Raw genomic sequence first — 8,049 nt, 5'->3', positions numbered from 1 at the left:
ATTGGGTTTAAATCTCTTTCAGATAACACCACAATACTCATAATCAACTCTGAATAATGTCATCACATTACAACTTGTTCCAACACAAAGATTGAAAGAAACTTGTCTCTTTTATTGCTTGCAATTTGATTTACATCTAAAACAAAAGGTTTTAGAGTGCTTCCCAAACCAATCGAGTTTTGTTGCATTGCCAAAATATCATCAAAAGATCCTTCATTACAATGAGCACCCTCAAATATATAAAGGAGGTGCAATGAGAAAAAATAGGAAAAAGTCAACTAACTTAAGACTAAGTCAAAGAAAGAGTTTGATTTGACTTAGGACTTGTGCACTCCTATATGTGTACTAGTGCATACATAGAATGACACCTAAGGTTTCAATTGAAATTACAAAATGCCACAACACTAGAGATGCATAAAAATGACTAAGTGTCTAGAGACATCTTTATTATGTTCATCCTTCTTCAAAAAATCTTCATATTGTTGCCAAGTAGCTTGTATTTCAGAATCATCTGATGTTTACAATGTTTGACGCCATTGAGGATGGTGGAAAGAGTGGATAGGAGTCTTGCTTCTTAAACTTCATTGTCTTTTCCCTGGAGATGATTTTGACATGAGAATAGTATTGTAGCATTGGGAAGACATTGACACTTGTAAGGACCACATCATCAAAAATCTTTATCATTTGTACTAAACTGGATAATGCGTGTGTTGAATTTGATGTCATTATGGTTAAACACAAACCCTCATTATATCATAGTAGAACAAGTATAAATTGGGCCTACGAACCCTATTAATGTGTGTGTGCATTTGGTGTAATTTGGGTTTGTAGACCCGATTTACACAGAGGCTAAGTGTGGCTCAAAGGTGCAGTTCGGGCTTGTAGACTTGAACTACAATTTGAATAGAGGCCAGGTGTAGTTCAAACATATAGACCTTGTTGAATGGTTGAATGGTTCAGAATATTAAGAGGGTGGGGGGGGGTGTGAATCAATATTCCTACAATAATAAAAACTTTTCATTGATTTTAACCTTAGCAATTAATATCATCAACATGAAACAACAAATGCAGAATAAATGAAAAACACAATCATAAGATAGACACCAGATTTTTATACGTGGAAAATCTAAATGGGAAAAACCATAGAGAGGGTTAACTCTTAAGATAATATAACTAGTTATATGGTGTTTACAAAAGAGATGGCTCACTGTCTGAAAACAACATGACTTGCTATTGGATTACAACAGGGCTCACTGCCAGAATGCTTACTATAATAGAAATAAGTGAACTGAGGAAAATTGCAACTCCAAATGTATGAGGTCAATTCCAAGATAAGCTCAGATACAACACAATAACTTATAGTATATCCAATGAGAGATCATTGCAACACTTTCTCCAACTGCAACATTGTCTTCATTCTATCAATCCAACTACTTGCAACAAATCTGGTAAGGGATTTTACTGCAACACCGTCTTCAATCTACACTCACACTTTTCACACTTTGCTCTTACACACACATCCCACATCACTCTCTATTACTCATACATTCACTCTCTTATCTTGTAGTACTCACAAATACACTCCATATGCACACACACACACACACACACACACACACACACACACACACACACACACACACACACACACACACACACACACACACACACACACACACACACACACATATTGGTACGTACATACATCGAGATAATATGTAGGCTAAAGGTTTACACAAAAAGACCTCGCTCGGATCAACATGCTTCTCAAACATGCCTCAACCAAAACAGGATAACCAAGTTGACCTTCACAATTCTTCTACATGCTTCTTTCTTAATTACTGAAATACACACTTCAATAATTGAAGCACAACAAAGGTTTGCTGGACCCATAAACACAAATTCCAATCATAACAACTTCCATCTTCAAGATGTGAATGTCATAGATTACGAAGCTAGGATTCATAGATCATATTTCAATACAAACATCCAAATAGAAACTCAATTTTCACAACAAATACCAACAATCGATACAAAGAGAAACTCAACTATGACTAGCAAAACACTAGATTTTGGAGCTAGAAATTACTCTTGTAAACCATACATGCTTCGCTACTCAACATACATACCTATCTTCTACTACTACTCAACATCACATACATACCTATCTTTCACTACCACTCAATGAGCTACATCTGGTCCTAACCAGATCATAGGGTTTGACATCAATGACACAATTCACACAAGTCTAACAGACCAGAACTGCACCTTGGGGGAAAACATGACATTGGTGTAGATCAGACACATAGGTCCGAACTACATCTAAATAGTGCATTGGGTAAAACTAGTGTAGGTCGAACCTATAGGTTTGATCGACACCAAAATAGGGAATGGCAAGAACAGGAGTAGGGCGGACCTATAGGTCCGAACTACACCTAAGGAAGAGATAAATGGTGCAAGTTATATCTACAGGCTTGCCATACACCAAAATAGGGAAGATCTAGGAAGGTGAGGTTTGGGTTTGTAAACCCAAACACCACCATTAGTTGGTGTGGTTCAGGTTTATAAACCCAAACCTCACCACGAATTCAATGCACAAGGGAAATACGGTACTGTTGGGGTTTGTAGGCCCAAACAACACCAATAACATGGTGTAGTTCGGGTCTACCAACCTAAACAACACCAAAAGGTGTAAGGCAAGTGAAAGGAGGAGGTACAATTCGGGTTTGTAAATCTGATATTTCACTAGGAAGACTAAATGGTGTAATTCGGGTTTGTAAATCCGATTTTGCACTAGGATGACTAAGAAACTTCAAATGAAGGTTCTAAGATGAAAAATCATACATGAGAAGTGATACAAATTACCCCAGAAAGTGTGCATAGAGCATACAAGCTACAAATGGGTTAAAATTTTGTAGGGTTACCCCAATTTTTTCAAATTGCAGATAACACATAGAAATACATTTAAACTAAAAAATTAAATCTTTTTATTTCAAAAGAATGAAAGGAAATGATAAAGTATTTTTTATTAGAAATTGAGAAAGAATTCACAAAAATAATATATTTTACAACAAAAAATAAGATAAAGAAAGGAACTTGGAATGTTGAAACTCAAATCTTGCCCAATAGTTCACTCAATTTGTTGAACCGAAAATGGGAATGTACCAAAAACTCTAGATGACAAAATAGATGAAGAAATACAATGAATAAAGATGATTACATTACATTCAAAAAATATATAAAATCACTTGCAAACCTTCATGTGTTTGGATTCTTTCAAGATAACTACAAGTAGAAGAAAAGGGAAAATTCTCTTGGGATATTTAGGGTCTTACATTCATGTAAAACCCCCTGTTGGTATTTTGACCTCCACAAATTAACAAATATGAAAAATGATAAAATTTTTTGTATTCTCTTATTATTTATGACTCTAGGTATTAAGAGAAATAAAAAAATATATTTAAGAGTGTCAACCTTTGTCTACTGAAAGGAATAATAGAGTGTATTTATGTAGTTTCATAAATTGTTTACCCTAATAATTTTACACTCTATTTGGCACTTGCTTTAGTGTGCATTCACCTAGTTCATTTTAAGCCCATTTATGCTCTACGATATCTTAAACTTCACCACTATGCCCACACTTAAATTGTCATAAAATGCAAAATCTAAGACTAGGTTCTATATTAAGGGCCTTGATACTTGATCCTCCCTTGCAAAAGCCCCCTTTTGGGTGTCCTAGGGCATCCGCTATCCTAAACCTGCCAAAAGGGATTTAAATTTTGAATGTTATGAGTGTTGGCCTTTACCTCTTGTGATCCAATCTTGATATTTAAATTTGATTGTTATTTTTTCAATCTATACTTGAAATGACCTTATGATACCTATATAAATAACACCTTATATCCTTCACAAGTCTAGCTAGAGAACTATAATCTAATTCAATCTAAAGAAATCATTTAAGGAGCAATAATTTACAAGCACTTTACATTTGTGAATTGTATTACAACAAAACTACATTCAAGCATTATATCATTTATTTTATTCATTGTTATTATCATGCCATGGATGTACTAACATTTGTAGGACTTCAAGGAAACACCACATCAATCCTTTATGTGGAAATCCTTCAAATGGATTCATACTTAAAGTAAGATTGTCATTTTATCATTTGTTGCTTTTTTTTATTTTCTTTCCTTATAAGAGAATACACTCTATCACCCATTATTATTGTTGAGGAGGTCAAAACACCAACATGAGGTTTGAGTTAGGCAAGCCCCTACATAGCACAATCATTTAACCCCATTTCGATGTGTGCAATTTTAAATTTGATTGCAAGACATGTATAGATGAGTAGAGGAAATAGTGATAGATAGTGTTAGACTTGGAATAGGAAAAAAATTCTAGATTAGAGAATCCAACACCCCTATCCTCCTGTACATTAACCCATAATTTTAGGAGACAAATGTGTGGAGCTTCTTGATTCCAATGTTGTTCATCTTCCAAAACCTCTATCACCTCTAGACTAGGGTATCCATTGCTTCTATCTAGCCCAACTAAATTTTGATTTAAGATTTCAATGCTAGGTTCCCCTCTATATATGTTCATCTTAGATATGATTTACTATTTCTATTTTGTATGCTTCATTTACTTTATACGAGATTTAGTCATTTTATCACAATTAGTCTGGTTCTCTCTCTCACACACAATCAATTCCAATCACATGTAATCAATAGAAGTGTGATTCCAAGACAATGTGGCTTTTCCTTATGGGTAGCCTACCAAGCCCATTCACACATCTAATATTTTATGGAAGAAGGAATTAATCCTAGATTAATGAACATGTTAGTCTAAGACCACTTTTCTCATTTTAAAATGAACTAATCAAATAGTTGTTAAGCACCACTAAACCATTAACAATGTTGGCACACACATGAAATTACCTTTATCTATGTCCATCCACTTTTTGTAAAGACAAGCAATGGAAACAAAGAACTATAAGGATCCTACACACCTCATGTGAAAACTAGAGTTTATAGTATGCACCCTTCTTGCATGTTTATCAATGATTCTCATTGGGATCCCACACTTTCACAATGAACTCATTGGAATCCTCCATTTATGTGCATTGTCTATTTTCCATTCTATTCCTTTAAAAAAAAATAGTTCTTCATCCATTTTTAATTTTATTCATGCTTATTTTTTAGTTTTTTGATTGTTGTGCATTAAAACCCCTTGTGAATTTAATTTATATTTATTTTGGTGCAGTTGGAGCAATCAGATAGTATAGTTCGATGATATAGAATGTATGGTGATTATGGCGGTTTTAGGTAGTTTGCATTGATCCTTAAGAACTACATCTACCCAAGAAAGGGTATATGCCATTTATGTTTGCATATACATGCTATATTTCCTCTAAAAGATGTTGTTTCTTGGAATACCATGATTGGCTTGGGTGTGAGAAATGGGAAGATAGAGGAAGTAAATTTTTTTTTCAATCAAATTCCAAGTCAAGATATGGTTTCATGGAATTCCATGATATTTGAGTATGGTTTGAATGGCAAAAGAAGAGGATGATTGATTATTGTTTGATAAAATTTCTGAAAAAAATCTTATTGTGTGGATTGTTATGATTGCAGGTTAGTATGAGTTTTGTTTGGCAAAATGCCTTTAAAAAAAAAGAAGTCATAGGAATGTAGGGTATATGGGGATTACTATCACCTGATGGTAGAAATGTATCTATCGAAACTCTAACTATAAGAAAATTGACAATACATGTGAGTATTTAGATGGTTCAATTCATGAAGGCAATGCAAGACGACAAGAGAGAAATGATAAGAAAAGCTCATTTTATTGGCTTCTTTAGACAAATTTGCAAGTTTCTATTTTTTTTTGTGAATCCCATGTTTGTTAATCCATGGTGAAACTCCCACTTTGAATCAAGGAATTGTCATTTTGCACTATTAGTAGCGTGAGAGAGCACAAGATGGAATCAATTGTCTTAATGGGAAATAATACCATAGCGAGGATTGGAGTCATATCCTTCTCAATCTAGTCAAAGTTAGTGAATGTAATGTGAGGTTCCTGGTCTCACTTGCCAATCTTATATATCTTATTTATTTTAGTACGATGATGGTATCCATTCTGCTTAGCCTTGGACACAGTGAAGAAAACTTTTGAATGATGCCAAGCACAGATACAATCAACCTTTGCTAACCTCTTTAAAATTATTAGAGGATGTCCTAAATCAACTCTATAATATGAGATGTTGGAGGGATTTTCTTACTATCAATCCACATCTTCATATAAAACTTGAAGGAATACACATACAATTGACAAAGGGTCTAAGAAATAACATGGGATGGAGGAGGTTTGAATCAAGAATACACATAATATTTTCATATATATTCATATATTAAAATTAAAGAGGTGGTAGAAAATAGTGCATAACATAAGTTAGTAAATAATAGTTTTTGATTAAGATAAATGGATTTTACAAGGACTCGAAACCCAAATCCAACATCAAAAAATAAAATCAGTAGCGAACCAAAGTCTAAAAAACAACCAAATGGCTACAAAAATAGGGGATACATGCCACAACTCCTAACAATAAACAACAACAACTGTGCACAACAGTAACTAGCAAAAACACAAAGCTAGCCAAGAGCTTTCACAAAATCTGTATTTTTTTGGATTATTTTCTTGTTAATATCTTCAAGCTCCTCCATGATGAATCTTGAGCTTCTCCTCTCCTGGTTCTTGCTTCTAGTCCTAGTAGAGAAACCGATAGAAGTATGCATATCCCCGTCCTATGTGTTTATCTCTACAGTCTTCTTACTCAGCTTAGCGACTGAAGGTGAAACACTTCTTAATGGCTGGGCTCTCTAGATACAATTTTCTCATTAACCTTTTGAGGCCTTCCACACTACTCTTCATAGCCTCTTTGCTTATTTCTACCAGTCCCTTGAGGTCGCCCTTTAATTCCTCCATACTTTTTTCCAGCTGGATAATTCTTGACTCATGCTCAGTTTTCATAACCCTAACATCTTCTGTTAATTTTTGAGTCATCCTCAAGAGCTTGTCAATTTTATTTGGCATAGGGTTCTTAGTGAAGGTATTGATGATATCATTAATGCCCTATTTTAAGAGGGCAATTTCACTGTTCATCCAGTGGAAACACTCCTTCTGATATATGGTAGAGTTAGCCAGGAGCACTTCAAAATCTGTTTCTTCCTTTTTATATACTCCTGAGTTTACATTAAGGGGGATATCCAATTTTATTTCATTATCCCCTTTACCTTTGGTCTCCACCTCTTTCCCCAATTTCTACTTTTTGGAGATTTTAAAGCCCATGTCTTGGGGTTTAGAAAGGGGGGTTTTCAACTTTTTGGCTACATGTCTAGGAATGTGTTTACTTTCCTTCTTTTGTTGGTACCAATAGTACCTTTTTGTGAGGGGCCCTCATTCATTGATGATTGATACTCTAAGTCATTAGACACTTGGAGGTCATTCAAGTCCATGGCCACTTCACCCACTTCCTTCTCATCTAACTCGGTATCAGAAAGTACATGCACATCATGGCTAGCCAAAGATTTAGGGATTTTCACAGCAAGGGAATCTTTAACCTCATGTGCTTTTGAGTATTCCAAAATAAGTAAGATTAACCCCTCATGCAATACAAGATTTTCATTATTTTTTGCATGATTTAAAAGACTATGCACTCAAATGAAGAAAGTAAATTAAAAGGTATAGAAATCTTCTTATCATGCATAAAATGGTTAAGAATGGTGAAATGATAGGAAAAAATACTAGTATATCAGCTATCTAGAGTTATGTACCTCATTATAATCTTTCACCCAAAGCTTCAAGAGATCTTTCCTATTGTAGCCCCCGTCAAGCATTTTCCTCACTCTGTTTGTCATAGAAGATTGATAGGCTTCCTTTGAGTTCTTTCTTTCTTTGTAGAACTTCTTTGCTTCCATCTTTAAATCAGTAATCTCCACTATGAAAGGCTCACCAATCCTAAATTTGGCATCATACACACATAGAATG

Source organism: Cryptomeria japonica, chromosome 3 (assembly GCF_030272615.1).
Source record: "Cryptomeria japonica chromosome 3, Sugi_1.0, whole genome shotgun sequence".
NCBI classification, from domain to species: domain Eukaryota; kingdom Viridiplantae; phylum Streptophyta; class Pinopsida; order Cupressales; family Cupressaceae; genus Cryptomeria; species Cryptomeria japonica.
The sequence above is the reverse complement of the archived record's forward strand: the minus strand, read 5'-3'. Positions refer to the sequence as shown.